This window comes from Thamnophis sirtalis, unplaced genomic scaffold, assembly GCF_051295495.1.
Source record: "Thamnophis sirtalis isolate CommonGarterSnake01/CBP01778 unplaced genomic scaffold, rThaSir2_p1.2 scaffold_4, whole genome shotgun sequence".
Classification (NCBI taxonomy): domain Eukaryota; kingdom Metazoa; phylum Chordata; class Lepidosauria; order Squamata; family Natricidae; genus Thamnophis; species Thamnophis sirtalis.
The window spans coordinates 124,560,095-124,579,418 of record NW_028261384.1 but is presented as its reverse complement, the minus strand read 5'-3'; the positions used below and the strand labels follow the sequence as shown (position 1 = coordinate 124,579,418).

Here is a 19,324-nt window from a genome sequence, read left to right as displayed (position 1 = left end):
CAGGGCATATAACATTGAATAATAAACACGGACCTCACTTATATAGAAAATGCCCTCTACAATACAAACCCGGTATACCACCTTGGCCTGCCATACACCCTCTTTCAACCCCCTCCAACTTTCATTCTTCCTTCTCACACACCCCTCTACGCCTACTTCCCCTCCCCTTCTTTCTAACCCTATCACTCCCTCTCCATTCCCTCCCTCCCTTCTCCTCCTCCTCTCTCTCACCCTCTCCACCCTCCTTCTTCTTTCACTCGACTCTTTCCTTCGGTATCTATTACCTTCCAGTATATTCGGTTTGTACTATTTTCGCACTAACATTGAAAAGCCACAGTATACAAATACAATCATGGAATTTAACACATATTGTATTTCCCCCCTCCCCCCTCCCCCTAAATCCCCACCTATTTCAGACTGTGATTGTTCAAAAATTATACCACGTATGGTCTTTGGGAAGTCGGGGGGAGGGAAGGGAGCATGAAGATTTCTATAGAATATATCTTGCTGTTGATTGGGTGCATAAATTCCCAAAAGTAATGTCTTTTTCCCTTCTAGGATTAAGTCTAAAGCAATATATCTTCCGAAGAGATCTGCTTCTATTAATTCAGCTTTCATATCTTTTCTTAAGTATACAACTATACCATTCTTCTTTTCCATAGTGGAAGCTGCAAAATGTTGACCAAGTTTTGAATTGATCAAATATTTTTGATCAGTTGACGTGATATGAGTTTCTTGCAAACAAATTACATCATTCTTAAACTGTTTGAGATAATGAAATATTTTCTTCCTCTTCTGTGGAGAATTCAGTCCGTTGACATTCCATGTTAAAATCTTAGTTGTCATCTTTGGTTGGCTGAAGCATTTTTAGAGCTTCCTGCATGGCCTGTTTAACCTTAGGTCTAGCTCCTCCCATTGCTTCCAGATTTGTTATTGTAGTTCCTTGATCGATGGCCGGTGATTGTTGATGCTGTTGCTTTTTAGCTTGTTTCTCCATTCGTCTAGTAGTCATGCGGCTTGGTCTTTGTTCCATAACACCTTGGACTTCTAGAAAAGAGAGATGCTCCATCTTGTCTGGTGGTTGTGTAGTTTGCTGTCTATCCTGTCCTTCTTGTGGTCTTTCTCTAGGTCCAGATGGTGCAGGGTATCCGGCCTTCAATATATTATAATAAAAATCTCAGGCTTTCCATACAGAGTTGAGGCGATACCTTTGCTTATCAAATGTAAATATAATGCCAAATGGTGCATCCTATCTATACTGTATCTGACGATTTCTGAGTTCCTCGACCAAAAAAGCGTAGTCTCTCCTGGCTCTTAACATTTGAGGTGGTATCTCTTTCAAAACAGTCAGGTCTTGACCGCCAATTTGAAGCTTAGTGTTATAAGACGCTTGCAATACCATATTTCTATGCTCTCTTGTAGTAAAATATATAACGATGTCTCGAGGAAGCTGCTTCTGCTTTGCCAGCCAGGAGTTAATGCGGTAAGCTTTGTCAATTTGCCAGTCAAGGTTGGTCCCTGGTCTTCCCATCAGGCGGTCAAAAGCTTCCGATAGGATCTGTTTCAGGTTCTCCTGTTTCTCCTCACGCAGCCCCCTTACTCTTAATGCAAACTCCATTTGTCGGTACTGTATCATAATAATTTCTTTTTCAGCATTTTCCACTTTTTGTTCCACCACTTCTGTTTTCAATGTCAAGTTAGTATTGGCATCATTAAGAATCTCTAGAGTATCTTCCATTCCAGAAGTATGTTCTGTTAATACAGTTACAAGTCTCAGCATTTCGTCTCTAATTTTACCAACCTTAGCGTCAATTTTCTCAGACAGCTCCTGTTTAAGTCCTTTTATTTCACTTTTGATTTCTTCTTTCATTTCGTTTATTGCCTCTTTTCTCTCCTGCTTTACCACCTCTCTATTATCTCTAAACTTATCTTCCATTTTAATTGTCAGTGCATTAAGAGTCTCGCTTAGATTGCTCAGGAAAAATTCTTTCGTTAACACATCCCCAGCAGGGGGCGTAGGAAGCGGAGGCTGCAGATTTGTGCCAGGCACTGAGGATGTGCCCCTGGAAGTAGACGGTGACGACTTCAAGTTAATATTTAGTTTTGAAGCCATTTCAAAATTTATCTGCCTGCAGTTAATAAAACTCTATTGCCTGAATATGCAGCTTTAAGTAAAGAAGCTGAGTTCCCCTTTCACTTTGAAGTTTAAGGCTTGGCAAAACTTTCAGTGAGTAAACATTGTAACAAGACCGTTCAGCAGATTCATCACCATTTAACTTCCAGATAAGCAAGATTAATGAGGGAGTGAAATTCTTGTAGAAATGAAACTAATTAAAAAGCTTCTGCTGGCCGATTGTGAAACAAAACAAATGATAAGCAATCTCCTTTGTTTTGAATTCTTGTGACAATTAACAAAAAGTGTTCGTTATTACCGGATAAACCAGCCTGCTCGGCGTCATTTTAAAAGCCTCTAAGTAAATAGTTTTTCGGAGGAGAAAAAGAAAAGAAGCTAAAATCTTGATAAACAATTATTGCACTCGTAATACGAATCCAGCTCATGATAAGATTAAATCAATCAAAACTTTGAACTGAGTGGGGGAGACCTACTTTGTCCCGCACAAGGCAGTTTGAAGTTCCCAGCACGGACAGCCGTTCTGCCTTGGGCTAGCCCCCCTTTCCCTGCAAGCACAAAAGCTGCAAAAATCGAAGAGCATTTGCCAGCAAAACAATTTCTTCTTTCCTTCTTGCTTGAAGGATAAGAAAACCTGATAAGACGTCAGATGGAAGATCCTCTAAACAGGTACGTAGCCAGGAATTCGGAGGCAGCTGATTTTTTGCTGCCACCACCAGCAGGCTCCTCCCAGGAAGGCATGTGTTCTTAGTGAGGAAGTGTTTATTCATATTTTGCAAATTCAAGTCAGGAAACCCTGCCAAAATTTAAACTAGTTCTACCATGGATATGCAATACTGTATAAATGAATATCATTACTACAAATTGAAGATTTGCTTTAAGAAGAAGAATGCAATTATTCAAATGAGCAGTTCCCTTTTGAAATACATTTGGGTAATTCATTTCCATAGCTTCATTTGCTCTAATATAAAGAACGTCACACCCTGAGCAATGTTATAGGCTTGGGAATGAATGAGGCAATGCTACCAAAAATAATATATAATAACTCACCTCCAAAGAAAGGGCAGGAAAGCAGAAAGCTGGCCAGGAAGGCACTCAGATAAATAACTAATCCCATTTTCTAAATTCACCTGAAAATACCAAATAGTGATAAAGCCAAATCAACAGCACAACCTTTGGTAGGAACAAATTCAAACTTGCTCTGTATTTGCAATTTTCAAAGAGTTAATATTGCACAATACTTTCCACTGATAGGTTTTCAGCCAAGTAAATTAAATCGTGGTTTATACGAACTGATGGTAAAGACACAGAGTTTGGTTTATCTTACAGACAAAACCATGAATCTTGTAACCATAACCTGATATTCCAGGTCTTTGTGGTGACAGCAATTTCTTAGCACATTGTTATTTTTAAGATAAGAGAAGAACATTATTAAATGAAGAAAGAATAATCATTAAGTAGGCTTGCATGAATATCTGACATACACACAGCCCCCAATCAATTCAGATAGTTTTGGAACGCTGAATGTATTTGTCAAATTGAATGGGCCTAAAGGTAAAGATAACATTTCCCTCACACATATGTGCCAGTCGTTCCCAACTCTAGAGGGTGATGCTTCTCTCTGTTTCAAAGCCGAAGAGACAGCGCTGTCCAAAGATGTTCTGTGGTCATGTGACCATCATGACTAAATGCCGAAGGCACACAGAATGCTGTTACCTTCCCACCAAAGGGGGTCCCTATTTTTCTACTTGCATTTTAACCTGCTTTCGAACTTCTAGGTTGGCAGAAGCTGGGACAAGTAATGGGATGCGTAGCAGTGCTACGGATTCCAACCTCCGAACTGCCGACCTTTCAATTGACAAGCTCAGTGTCTTAGCCACTGAGCCATCATGTCCCTTATGTTGAATCGGCCTAAATAGGTTCAAATTAATGTAGGTAATATGGATATTGCACATGTGATTTAATGCTCCAAATCAAGTCACATTCAGAAGTTCAAATCAGGTGGATTTTTTTTTCATATTTACAAACATATGGGTGGAATTGGATTCGGTTTGCTTTGAATTTGATGAAGGATATGACCATCACCACCACTGCCACCATAATATTTATAGTTGTTATTACTGCTCTTGAGGGAAAAAAATTATTAATGTTAAGCTCTTTCTCAGCTAGAAGGCCTCCTGAATGATGCAGCAGATGATCTCCAAGCAAAATCAGTGCTTCAACAATGGTATGTGATCTGATAGTCCTTGAGTTACAACAGTAATTGGGACTGGGATTGACATCACTAAATGGTGCAATAATACAGAGTGATGCCATTGACTTCATTGACTTAGCTACAGCAATCCAGGAAGTTTTGGTCATCTGGGAATTGCAAGATGCACAGGTCCTTAACTGGGAAGGAAAGGGAGTTCCAGGTAAGGAGTGCAGGAATGCCACACAGGAGTGGGAGAAGCCCCATGTGACTTGGGGGAGAAGATGCTATGGTGAGATAAGATCAGCACAAGCTCAGAAAGGCCAGAGAAGGAGGGTAATGATGGGTTCATGCATGGTGCATGAGTACAGGGCACTCAAAGAGCCACAAAGGTCCTAACCGGAAGCCCCCCATTCAATTCTGGAGCCAACTGGAAATGTGGTTCCCCCACCATAGAGCATGGCATCCTTTTTCCTCTACTTCTCCTAACCGAAAGCCCTATCAATTATGGAGCTGACCTCCTTGCCATAGAGTCTCGTGGTGGCATGCTGTGCTTTCCCCCCTCCCAACCGGAAGCTCCTTTCAAAATTGTGGCACCAACCGGTGCCTGGGAGCCACAGCAGAGGGCTGAAAGAGCCACATGTGGCTACAGAGCTGTCCGGTTGCTGACCCCTGGTATAGGGAGACTAGGCAAGGAAGGCTTGCCTAAAAGAGTGCAGAGAAGAGCAACAAAGAAGATTAGGGGGGCTAGAGGCTAAAACATACATAGAACAATTATAGGAATTGGGTATCTAGCAGTGGTGGGATTCAGCCAGTTCGCACCTATTCGGGGGAACCGGTTCTTAACTTTCTAAGCAGCTCGGAGAACCAGTTGTTGGAAGAAATCACATTTTGTTTCCCCACCCCACACAAACACACTTTACAGAGCTAATCCTGTAAAGAAGGCAGGAAGGAAACATTCTGGTGTTGTTTCTAGTCTAATCTTTATTACCCTGCTTACAGAAACTGCCTCTCCAATTAACCCTTGTTACATTGTAACAGCTAAGGTGAAGCACCCATCAACCTGAGTGATGTTGAGTTGGCCACGCCCATCCAGTCACATGACCACTGATCCCCGCCTACCCAGCTGGTCATCAGGCAGAGAACTGGTTGTTAAATTATTTGAATCCCACCACTGGTACATAGTATGGTAAAAGGAAGGATTGGGAATGACATGTTAGCAGTGTTCCAATATTTGAGGGGCTGCCACAAGGAAGAGGGGGGGTCAACCTATTCTCCAAAGTGCCTGAAGGCAGGACAAGAAGCAATGAATGGAAACTAATCAAGGAGAGAAGCAACCTAGAACTGAGAAGAAATTTCCTGACCTTTAAAACATTTAATTAGTAGAACAAATTGCACCCAGAAATTGTGGGTGCTCCAACACTGAAAGTTTTGAAGAAGACCCTGGACAACCATTTGTCTTAAATGGTTTAGGGCTTCCTGCCTGAGCTGGGGGTTGGACTAGAAGACCTCCAAGGTTCCTTCCAACTCTGTTATTATGTTGAGGGTCTTATGAGTGTCTAGATGTGTGCAAGTGCAGGTGGGCTAGTGAAAGAGAGCACTGAGGGTGAAAGAAAGCAGAAGGAAGGCATGGTGTGTGCAAGCAGGCAGAAGGCAGAAGAAGGGTGGTCTGTGCAGTCGAGAGGGGAAAAAAGCAGAGAGGAGACTTACCACAATGACTTGCAACCTTTTTTTGCCAGCTTCCTATTGACTTTGCTTAAGGGGAGACTGGCAGGAAAGGTCACAAATGAGAATTACATGGGAAGCTCCAACCGGTTATAAGTAGAACCTGGTTCTACTTATTTTGTTTGAGTGACCACAGGGGTATTGCAATGACTGGAACTTTGAGGACCAAACCTAAGTTCCTTTGGTCAGCATCATAATAATTTTCACCAGCCACTAAAGTGAAATGCGCATAAGCTGAGGACTCCCTAAAAACTATCCTTAAATGGCAACAACAATCCCATAAGGAAAAAACAAAAACAAAAAAGCAGTAATTTAGGTCCTCACCTGAATCTCTCATCAAAAGTTGTGTTGTGTTTTCCTGCTGAAGGTGATCTTAGAGGTCTTGTGTTCCACAGGTGTCTGTTATATACATTTCAAGAAGGTGTGATGAAATAACAAGGATAACAAGTTTCAGGAAATGCCTTGACGTCCTATTGACACCATTGCAAACCAGGATGTCCAGTTGCTAAATGCTGTAACAAGCCCCAAGGTGAATGTCTCTGTCACAAGTGACTCACAAGTGACCTGTTTGAAGGTTACAGTTTTCAGACAGAGAACTTCAATTAGAGGAATTCAATTATCTTAGATTGAACTTAACTACCATGAAAGGTACATGGTCCACATTTATCAATCTTTTATTAGATGGACAAAGAAAATGTCATCATTAGTGGTGCAACCAGATATTTTGAGCTGAAGAAGCTTCTTGGATGAGAAGTAAAATGTCTTTAAATTAAAACCAGAAAGTCCAGTTGCCTCTTGAAAAAGCACCTTTAGGATAACCATGTCCTCAATGACTGAGAATCTCCATAGAAAGGTATTTTGAAGCAAGTGCCCTTTCCCAGTTTTGCAGGCAACTTAACAAAAAATGCAGATGTGATGGCACCATTCCCAATACTGAGTCATCCTAGAGATGGCCTTCTAATTTTTTCTATCCGATAAACCATCCGTTTATCTAAAAATAATTCATCTTTGTGCTCTTCATTTTAAAATTAAAGAACTGAATAGCTCTGAACTAAACATGGACAGTTTCTTTGGGGCTCAATAGATTCTTTTTTTTTTTAGATGAAAAGTCTTTTGAAAATAAAAACAAAAGTGGTATAAAAAGAAAACCAAAGGCAAAATAATGTGATGAAAAGGAAGTTGAAGGAGAAGATATGTTGAGAGGGTTTGATTTGCAGCTGACTATGACTCATACAATTTATGCAACTACTGGTCTTCCGTTATAGTGCAAAAATTAAGGTGATCAATAATCTTGAGAGAGAGAGAGTAGTAAAATATACTAGGTATACATGCAAATATAATTCTTGACTTGTAACACTGTTCCCCCTTTTAGCTGGCTCTTGAAGGCCACCAGGAAATGTATAAGCCTGGAGGGAAACCCTTTTGACACCTTATCATGAACTGTCAAAAAAAATTGGAAGTTTCAGGTTTTGCGGTTATTTTTCAGTGTGCAACATTGGGTAAGAATCTTTGCACCAATAATCTCTGCTCACAAGTTGGATGTCTTTAATGGCATCCACAGATGTTGGAAAATCCAGGAAAGGGAATGAGTAAAAATGCTGTACTGGCTGTCCTCATAACCCACATGAGATAGCTAAATCCATGCAATCCATGTGGAAGAGTTGTGTTTATAGGTGAAGTATTTGTAAGTGTCCTAGGATCATGATCTATGGCACGCATGTCACAGGTGGCACACAGAGCCCTCTCTGTGCTCACGCGAGGCATCGTCCAGCTCAGTTCCACCATGCATGTGCGTGCACCTCCCGCCGGCCAGCGGATTTTCGGGTCTCTGCTACACATGTGGGAGATGCATGTGCATGCTTGGGAGGGCAGCAGGATCGTGCATGCATGCGCAGGGGGTAGGGGGAGCATGGGGGCACAGTACCCCCTGTGCCCTGATTTTGGTTTCAGGAGGCTTCAGGGAGCCTGCTAGGCCCAAAATGGGGCACGGGGGGGGGATGCAACACGCCCCCCCCCCCGGGTGGCCTATTTTTGGTCCCAGGAGGCTGCAGGGTGGGTTTCAAAATTTCTTAGAACCTCTTCTGTAGGTGTGATCTGCTTTGTGGGAGTGGCTTGCCAGCCATGTGACTGGGTGGGAGTGGCTTGCTGGCCATGTGTCTGGGTGGGAGTGGCTTGCCAGCCATGTGACTGGGTGTGCGTGGCCAACTTGTAAAATGTGGTGAAACTCACTTAACAATGCTCTTGCTTAGCAACCAAAATGTTAGCTCAGAAATTAAACTGGCATTTAAAGCATGCAAGTCTTAAAGCTGTCAAGTTACAAGACCCTTGCACCCCTAAACTCTTTAGAAAAAATACCCCCAGGGGTGTTCAAACTTGACAGCTTTAAGATTTGTGAACTTAAACTCCCAGAATTTCTCCTCTCGCTCTTCATCTTGATGATGTGCGGACGGGCGGGAGGAGGGAGCTGGAACTGGTTCTAAACGGCATGGTAGATTTGTGGAACTTCTTCTATAGAAGAGGTTAGAACTGGCAGGAACCCACCCCTGGTTGCATGCATGTGGTGGGGAGCGTGGGGGATCATGGCACATTGCATTATGGGTGTGGGCACGTGTGTGCATGCAGTTGCATGCGTGCCCACAATTTTGGCACGCAAGGAGAAAAAGATTAGCCACCATGGTCCTAGAACATACCATCAAGGCTGATTTATGTAAATCTTGAAACTAGGGGAAGCAGGTTGCTTAATTACTGAATTTACACATAATCTACCTCCTCTATCACAGGCTGTGACCATTATGGACCTGTCAACCATCAGAACATGAAATCTGGCCATGGTTTCTCTTTGCTGTAGAGTGCTCAAGGCAATGAACAGAAACCTCCATTGGAGTGGAAGAAAAATCAAGAAACAAGCCACACTCTGCAAGGCAATTTCAATAAACAACAAGCCAAGCCTGGTTTAATCCTAGTTGCAATCGGAGTTCAAATGGCCTACAGAGAAAATCCAGAACTCAAATACCGGAAATAAAAAAAAAATACCTTTAGTAAAAAAAGATGATCGCATAGCAATCTGCAGAAACTTCATCCTACTGATGAATAATCCTCTATTCACAAGAAGATGCTGAATATTTTTTCTGAGGAAATCCAATCTTCATTTGCCTATACTTCCTGACACTGGTGTTTGACTCAGCCTTCCATCCTTCCGAGGTGGGTAAAATGAGGACCCAGATTGTTGGGGGCAATATGCTGACTCTCTGTAAACCGCTTAGAGAGGCCTGAAAGGCCTATGAAGCGGTATATAAGTCTACTGCTATTGCTATTGCTATTGCTATTGTTTTGATATTGTCCTCCTAGATGTGGATTCTTTGAGCACATGAAAATCTAAATACAGAGTGTACAGGCTCAAGAATGCTTGTGTTTATCTAATTTCACATTGAAGTAAATTCTTCACGCTTATCTCAAATATATAAAGTGAGCCCAACTTTCATGCACACATCAAGCAAACATCCAGAGGCAATCAATACACAAGCAATTATCAAGAGTGAAAATCTGAGCTGATTTCCAAACAAAACGTCTTTACAACTAAGTCTATGTGCAGATAATTGATGGGGATCTTTATTGATTTGTGCTGTACTTAGTAACTTTACAAAGCTGGTATTGTTTCCTAAATACAGTATCACCAACTTTTGAATTATTTGAAGTCATTTTAATTGTTTTCATCTGATTTTGACCTGTGTTCTATGTTCCATTACTATTGTTGTGTTGTTAGTCTAACTAGGAGACAAAATCACACAACTGTGTCTCATTTACTTTGGCCATATCGGGGAATTCACTGGATAAGGCAAGTATGTTTGGAATCGTTAGCAGTAAAAGAAAACCAAGCCATTACTCAACACCATCAAAATTGACACCAGAAAATAGAAAAACTCAAAGAAATAGCGCAAGATTAGAAGATGTGGAGAGACTTGGCCCATAGAACTGCCAAGAGTCAGACTGAATGGATAACATCATCATCTTCATTGTTGTTAGACATTTTGAGTGTTTTTCTAAACATTCAAAAGAAGAGGGAGGAGGAGGAGGAGAAGAAGGAATCTTGGGTGGAAAATATTAAACCAAGGACATTGAAGAAAAACAGGGTCTTGCAGTGGGTTAGAGAAATCTTGGGCTTCTGACAAGCTAAAATCTGGAATTAAACATAAATGGAATGAAAAAAAACAACAAATGCTTGATATTCTTCATTTGACAGTTCTCAGGATATAGTGTCAAAGTGATTATTTTAGCAATACTTGCATGTCTAAAATAAAAGATAATGCCCTTTTTCCGTGCTGCATGATAGGGTTCATGAACTACTTCCTGCCACTTTGACCTTTATTTGTGCAAAATTGAAAAGGACAGATCAGGAATTTCCTTGAAGGACTCGGGTCATTTGTGTTGCAACATGTCTCCCTGGGTTGTATATAACTGCTGCTCAGAAAGCAAGGGAGCATCTGAGAGAGATCCAGCTCAGCTGTCTACCACTTCTGCCCATCCAGGAGAAGAACATCGCAAGGTGAGTGGCTGAAGAGATAAGATGTCCCTGCAAGCTGTAGAAAACATAGGAGAATCAGATATGGAAGGCATACAGCCATAGTAGCAATAAGATCTTTATGAACAAGATTTATATTTTCACAATAGAAGTTTTGGCATTCTGGCTTATAGGCTGGTGACAATATCTGCTTCTTCATGCCTCACAGAGAAAAGCAAGTGAGAAAATTAAATACAGAACTTAATTTGAATAACAACACTGGAATATTTCCAGACTCTTAATTCATAATATTTATTTACGGTGCTTTTTAATATGTCGAGAAAGTTTATACCAAAAGATCTTCTGTAATACCACTTTATAATGCCTTGCTAAGGCCACACTTGGAATACTGCATTCAGTTTTGATCTCCATGGTGCAAAAAAGATGTGGAGACACGAGAAAGAGTGCAGAGAAGAGCAACAAAGATGATTAGGGGGGTTGGAGGCTAAAACACATGAATAATGATTGCAGGAACTGATGTTCCAATAACTCAGGGGTTGCCACAAGGAAGAGGGAGTCAAGCTATTCTCCAAAGCACCTGAGGGTAGAACAAGAAGCAATGGGTAGAAACCAATCAAGGAGAGAAGCAACCTAGAACTAAGGAGAAATGTCCTGACAGTTAGAACAATTAATCAGTGGAACAACTTGCCTCCACTAGTTGTGAATGCTCCAACACTGGAGGTTTTCAAGAAGATGATGGATAACCATTTGTCTGAAATTGTATAGGGTTCTCTGCCTAGGAAGGTGAGTCAGACTAGAAAATTTCCAAGGTCCCTTCCAACTCTGTTATTTTAAATTCTAAATATATGTCCATATTCCTGGAATTGACATTCTCAGGTTAAGCAAGAACCTGATACTGCCCTGCTGTACAATGTGAGATATAACCAGCTATGTTTGTAACATCTGACCTCATTCATAACTTTGCTCTCAAAATTACATAACATAAATGGGGCCAGATCAGAAGCACATGATGTTCTGCTGAGATCAATGGATCCAGTGGATCTTGTTCTATAACATTATCAAATATGTAGTTTCTTCAGAATCCAAGTAAGTGGTAATCAGGATAAGGACTGCAATTAAAAAAACACACACGTATTCTTCTTTTCTTCATTCCCTTTCTTCAATGAATAGCAATTAAAGAATGCATGCCTGATATTTAGTGTTCCTTTCTTTCTTTGAAGGTCAATCAGAAGATGGCTTTCCTCACTTACATCAGCCTCTGCCTTCTTGGCATTTTCTTTGCTGGTCCTTTCTTTCAAGGTAATTTGTTTGATATTTTTCAACCCCGTTGGATGGTTGTCAATTCAACACCCAGCAGATTTTGGAAAGAGTAATGTACAGTTACTTTCCAGTATTGGAAAGAGTTGTTCTGAAAATACAAGCATTCAGTAGATGTTAAAGTGATGATTTAGAGCCGTGGTGGCGCAGTGGTTAGAGTGCAGTACTGCAGCCACTTCAACTGACTGTTAGCTGCAGTTCGGCGGTTCAAATTTCACCGGCTCAGGGTTGACTCAGCCTTCCAGCCTTCCGAGGTGGATAAAATGAGGACCCAGACTGTGGGGGCAATATGCTGACTCTGTAAACCGCTTAGAGAGGGCTGAAAGCCCTATGAAGCGGTATATAAGTCTAACTGCTATTGCTATTGCTAAACTAACCACAGCTGCTCTTCACAAAAGTATAGAAATAGCAATAGTAATAGCACTTACTTATATACCACTTCACAGTGCTTTAGAGCCCTCTTTAAGCAGTTTACAGAATTAGCCTATTGCCCCCAACAATCTCAGTCCTCATTTTACCAACCTCAGAAGGATGGAAGGCTGAATCAACCTTGAGTCGGTGAGAATCGAACTGCCAAACAGTTGGCAGTCAGCAGTCTGCAGAAGTAGCTTGCAATACTACATTCTAACCAGCGTGCCACCACAGCTCCTAGAAGTGAATATATTTAAGCAAGACATTTCTAGGCAAGGATACAATTGTAAAATTGCAGTGTCAGGAATTAAACATGGAACCCTTGGCATCTAAATTATGATGTATCATGATGTAGTATCGGAATCGCATTAGCTAAAATTAAACTCCCTGGGTTTGATTTCCATTATATGGAGAGATTCTTTTGACCTTCTACTAGTTGTCTTTTGGGAATCTATATATATGACTACTTTCTGGGGCACTTCTGGTTCTAGGTTAGAGAAGGCCAGAGTCAATATAAGGAAAGAGATATGGACTAATATCATCAGATGTTCTAGATTCAACAAAAGGCAAATAAAATAAATTATTCTCTGAAGCTAGAAGAGTATTTACCAATTATATCAAACTTCAAAAGTAAAAGGGAATTTACATTGGTGCATTATAACACATTATTTTGGGATAATAAAGGAAAATCCATACTGTAGAACAGTATATTTTTTTTGTATGAGAGTTTTGTCTTGGGATCAGGGACACTCACATTGGGATATTAACATGTCCACTAAGCAGTGCATTTGAAAAAGCTATAGCTTGTCTCAAGATTTGTCACAAGTCCATTTTTGCCTGCCACTTCAGACCCAGAGACCCGTATTAAGGTATTGAAACTATTTGTATTGTCTGTAGAACCAAAGATTAACAATGTATTGCTATCACTCAATAGCTAAAAAGCAGCATCCCAATTTCTTTTTAATTGCAAAACCAAGATAAATGTGTTTTCTCATTTCAGGTTTAGGAGTTATTCATACTAATTTAAACCAGCTTGAACACTTTTATGTGATTTGATCTAGTTAGTACCATAACAAGGTAAACTAAATAATCAAGGAAGAATTCTATGGAGTGCAAACTGACATTTCCTATGTTAATAAAGAGTGAAGGTTAAGAACTTTTTTCATTAATATCAAGGATGGTAATAGCCACGTGTTTAGATAGTTTAAAAAGATGATGATACCAAATTCAGGGTGAACAGGACTATTCATGGCTGCTAGATTGATAGCTGCTTACTACTTCAGAATCATAGCCACAAAAATGGGTGTTTAGCAGTGGAAAAAGTCTCCTGCTTCACATTCAATCTGTGAATTCAATCTAGCAAGATGCTTCTTTTGTTCCCAGAATTCTGTATAGAGATCATTTTCTTCTCTCTTCTAATATTCTTTTTCCATCATCCTCTTTCAATGCAGTGGAAGCTGACACCTGTGCGAGGGAATGGCTGCAAAACCAAGGCAACTGCTATGCATACTTTGATCAGAAGTTGACATGGCATGAAGCTGAGGTAAGAAGCATTTCTCACAATCAACATCTACTGTATAGAAAATATAGAAAAAGATTTGTAGGGTGATGGATAGATTGGGATTGTCTCTGTTACAGATTTTGAGCTATAACATATATCCCACCATCTTATATTTGAACCATGTATATTCTTTACCAACACTGAGTAAAAGTACTCTTAAAGTTGGAGCTGGAAAGAAAGAAGCTTTAGCGTAACTGCAAGATCAGATCAAGTTGCCATATAAAATTAATATCTTCCAATAAGACTTAAAAGCATCCCTTCAATTCTTATTGCCCAAATGATTGGCCACAGTTGGAATTCCATGAAGCTTAACTCAACACTTGGGAAGTTTCACAAATCCTGGTGTTGGGAAATGATCACAGAACTCATATTCCTTTCGTCTTTCTTCAGATCGAGTGCCAGAGCCCACCTTGCCTCCATCCTTACCACAACAGAGACTCTCCTGGTGGCTGAACACATCTCCACTTATCAACGGGAACTTGGTAATGTCTGGATTGGACTCCATGATGTCCGTCAGGTGAGATCATCTAACTTAACTCTGCCCTTATTTATCACTAACAGCAGTGGCACAATGTTTATTGACTTGCCTAAATCCAATAGACTCCTGCTCAATACTTCACTTATTAAAACACTCATAATCATAGAAAAATATTACCAGTCCACCTTTAGACAAAGTTCTCATTCTCTGAAGCACATTTCCTTTCCACAGACTGGGAAGTGGAGATGGGCTGATGAATCCACTTACAACTACAAATCCTGGATGAACTACCAGCCAGACAACTATGGCAACAATGAGCAGTGTGTGGAGCTGCGACGATCCACAGGTAAGCAAACTTCTCAAAGGTTCTCCGAACTTCCCCAGAAGTTTCCAATTTTTCTCAGCCTATGGGGAATCATAGGTAATTTGGTCTGTCTATCCATTCAGCAGCAGCCGCCATATATTTCTTCAGGATCTAAGGAAGCAAGAAAACTTGAGAAAGAAATAAAGTCCTTTTCTTTATAGCAAATGATAATATCAGCATTTTTCTTATTGTTTCTATTTTAGGCTTTAAACAATGGAACGATGTTCATGCAGCGTACGCAATGCTTATATCTGCAAACATGAACTCTAAAGTTGCCTGAAGCTTCTCCCACTGCTTTCCACAATGCTAAGGTGTTGCCTTCCCACTTATATTATTATGTCTTCGCATTCTGCAGAAATATAGTCCTCTTCAAAACATTACTAACTCGCAAGAACTGCCTCTTTTGGTCTTCTTCTTTTTCTTGGCCTTTCTCATGGCTTGCAAACAGTGCAATATCAATAAAAATATTCTGATGCAAATCTTTTTTGAAGTTTTCATTCTTGGTTCATTGATGCTCCTCCCCAGTAGCAACATGCAAAGGAAGACAAGAGTCCTTTTGTGCCTCTTTCTCAGCGTAAGTGTAGAATGTATGCATGTTGATCATTTATCAAAAGGTGTTCCTGCACAAATCCCACGTTCTATCTACCTTGCACAGTCTCGTACTATCTTGTACAATATTCTGTACAATCAGGCCAGGAATGTATTAACAAAGGTGATCGGAGTAGAATGCATTAACAAAGGAGATCAGGGTAGCTACTCCAAAAAGCTGAGAAATCAGTTCTTAACTAATGAACCAACAACTGTGGTTCATTAGTTCCTAACTACTGTATTTTTCGGAGTATAAGACGCACCAATATTTTGAAGAGGCAAATTTAAAAAAAAAGTTTTTGCACTCTGCAGACCTCCCAAAAACAGTCAGTTTTTCATGAAAATGGGCCCTTTTTGTAAAAAAAGAGGCATGCATAGCCTTTAGGAGGCTTATAGAGGCTCCTCTGGGACTGTGGGGGGGGGATGAGCAAAAAACAGCCCATTTTTTGCTCATTTCTGCCCTCACCAGCCCCCAGGAGCATTCTGGAAGCCTCCTAAAGGCTATGCACGGCCATTTTGGTGAAGGGGGCGGGGTTTGGGGAGGCCATAAATCAGTGGTGGGTTTCAAAAAATTTTGGAACCTCTTCTGTAGGTGTGGCCTGCTTTCCGGGTTCACTGGTAGAACCTCTTCTAACCGATTCGGTAGATTTGACGAACCGGTTCTACCGAATAGGTGCGAACTGGTAGGAACCCACCTCTGCCATGAATGCTGTATTCAGTGTATAAGACACAGCCAGATTTTCACCCTCTTTTCTGAGGGAAAAAGGTGTGTCTTATACTCTGAAAAATATGGTAATTAGTTAGTTCTTAACCAATGAATCAGCAAATGTGTGGAGAAGCCTGAAGAACATCATTAGCTAAAGCAGATGCCCCTCCTTACTGAAGAGAATGGTCAACTGGCAGATGACCTGAATGTGTTCTACTGTAGGTTTGAGAGGAGATCACTGAAGTGAGGGTGATCTACTGCTACCTCCCCCACCTCAGATACACCAACAATAGCCAAATCTCCTACACCTATCTCCATTCCTCTGGGGCCCTCACCACTGGTGATCTTAGAAAAAAAGGTCTATTTCATAGACAAAAGATCCAAAAAATATCAGGCCCAGATGAAGGAACTACTTCTTGCTTGCAAGCCTGTGCTGAACAACTGGCTGCCAACTTCATCCACATCTTTAAATCACTGGAGATTATATTGTGCCTCTTCTTGCTTCAAATGCTCTATTATCATCCAGGTTCCTAAGAAATTCTCCATCAGGGAGCTGAATGAATACAGTTCAGTTGCTGGTTTTTGTTTTTTTAATGTTTCATGACTCACTTGACAATAGAATGCATTGTATTTATGGATGTAGTACATGAAATTGTCCTGAACAGAACAGCAGAGCTGGAAGGGATCTTGTAGGCCATCTAGTCTGACCCCTGTTCAAGCAGGAGGCCCTACACCATTACTGACAAATGGCAAACCAGTTTTTCTTGAAAGCTTCCAGTGATGAAGTTCCCACAACTTCTGAAGCAACCTGTTCTATTGGTTGATTGTTCCCACTGTCAGAAAATTTCTCCTTATTTATAGGTCAAATCTATTCTTGATTAGTTTCCATCCATTATACTTTGTCTAGCTTTTGGGTGCTTTAGGGAAAAAAAATTGACCTCCTTCTCTCTATGGCAGCCCCTCAAATATTGGAACATGGATTCCCTCTTTATCAGGTAACAAATGGATTGCAAGCTATACATGTGGGCCTCGAAGCAATAGGATCTTCAAAAATCAAAGAATATAAAAATGTATCCCTTTCCTACCTCAGCAGACATTACCATCTGGCCAATCTTCCTGGATTTAGAAGCTAAACAGGATCAAATTCTGCTTAGAAAGGAAGCCATCAGTATTGTAGAAGGAAATCAAGATATATTACAGAAGAAGACAATAGCCAGTCATATCCATTCAATAACCAGAAAAACAACATTGTTGTTTTCCATATATAGGACTTATCCAGAATCATTACTGACTGTTTTGAATTTTCCCAACCTTCTCTATCATACTATTTGACTCATAATGTTTGGGGAGGTGAAACCAGAGGTGGGTTCCTACTGGTTCGGACCAGTTCGGCCAAGTAGTTAGTAACTCAGTCCCATGCCCCTCCAAGCCAGTTCTATTGCATCAAAAATGCACAGAAGCCATTTTTTTTACTACTGCGCATGCACTCATAGCACACAGCAAGCACGTCCCTGAGCAGACCAGCAGTAACAGAAGTCGGAACCTACATCTGGGTGAAACTGCATGAGTAATGTTACAATTTTCAGCAGAAGGTGAAGGCATAACTAGCCCTCTGATTATGTCATAAATTACTTTCTAATCACTGCACCTTACCTGGTGAATCTCTTAAACGTTTATCTTTTTAACTTGTCCCTGGAATGACCAACCTGTGTATGTTATTATTGATATTGCCCCATGAGTGAGATTTGTCTTCTGCAGAAAGCAATGTCCATCACTGAAGAGGAGGACAGAAGAAGTTGGGGATGGAAGCAAAAGTTTCACACCATATTGATAAGTTGAGGCAATGGAAATCTGATCCTTCATAAATAGGGGAAATAGGACACTGACTATTCCTCTCAAAGCAAAACCTGAATAGAAATTGTGCTGCTAAAGTCCCACAAAATGATCCATGACTTGAGATTAATTTGATAATGTTGGCTAACCAAGTAGTCACATACTTTGTGAAAAGAAGTCAAGGGATGTCATGAAAAGTGAATGTAACACTGTAGAATTATCAGATTAAGATAGCAGGTTGTCTAATTTATGTCTCAAATAATTTTGGCTAACTAGATAAAAAAAACTTTGGAAAAAAATTATCTATTTCCCAACTTCTTATAAGAAATGTTTGAGGTTTGGAAAAATATATTTATTATACTGAAGGGTTTATCAAGGCATGAAGAAAAAAAGAGAGAATTAATTGATCTTTCTGGATCTCTAATTGTTTCTTTTTAACACTATTGATGGTAATACTTGAATCAACTGGCTCAGAAGATTTGATTGTCCTATATAGATTAGTATAATTTTTAGGCAAGTATTGTATCATTATTATTATTATCATCATCACCAATCAATCACTTTTGATATTAAGGATTGTCTTAAATCACACAGCTAAATCAATTTGGTTTTTTTAATAAATTTTATTTTGTTCGTACAAACTTCACGTCTTTGCAACACATTACATTTTTTTACCTATATGTTGTGTCTGTTTTATCTATACCAATAAATCTTTTATAACTATATATTTGTGCATTTACATTATTTCATACATTTTTCATTTTATATATATGTTCTATGTATAGCAGTTTTTACTACATTTACGTCATTTTGTATAATATATAATATATTAAATCTTTTATAACTATGACTTTATATATTTGTGCATTTACATTATATCCTACATTTTTTTTTCATTCTGTATGTAATATTCTATATATTCTATGTGTAACAGTTTTTACTACGTTTACGTCATTGTATGTAATATTTATTTGCTATAGTCTATCTCATATTTAAGTCTTTTAATCCTTTCCAGTTTTGTAGTTCTCTATTATTTTGTTGATCTTTCTTTTTTGCTTTTCCCCTCCTTTCCTCTAGCCAATTGTACAATAAATCCCATACGGAATAGTATTCAGATTCGTCTTTCTCTTTTAGTTCTTTCGTGAGCCTATCCATTTCTGCACATTCCAATATTTTTTTAATTACATTTTCTTCTGTTGGTATATAATTATTTTTCCAGTTTTGTGCGAATATAATTCTCGCTGCCGTAACAATGTGTAAAATTAAGTTATCTAGTATTTTTTTTCATAATTTCCTTTTATAATCCCTAACAAAAATAATTCAGGTTTTAGTGCAATTTGATGTGTAATAATCTCCTCTAGCCAATCTTTTACTCTTTTTTTCCAATACTTTTTCGCAGCTGTGCACGTCCACCACATATTTTGTAAGAGCCGAGGAGGCGCAGTGGTTAGAGTGCAGTACTGCAGCCACTTCAGCTGACTGCTAAGCTGCAGTTCGGCG

General features: G+C 39.8%; 2 pseudogenes across 1 annotated transcript in view; both read left to right on the top strand.

The window, feature by feature from the left end:
- Nucleotides 1-19,324, top strand: part of LOC148046382 (ribonuclease pseudogene) — an 83,319-nt pseudogene that overhangs the window by 21,540 nt on the left and 42,455 nt on the right. The gene's annotated exons all lie outside the window — the stretch shown is intronic.
- LOC106551921 (C-type lectin Cal-like) lies at nucleotides 10,480-15,156 on the top strand (annotated as a pseudogene).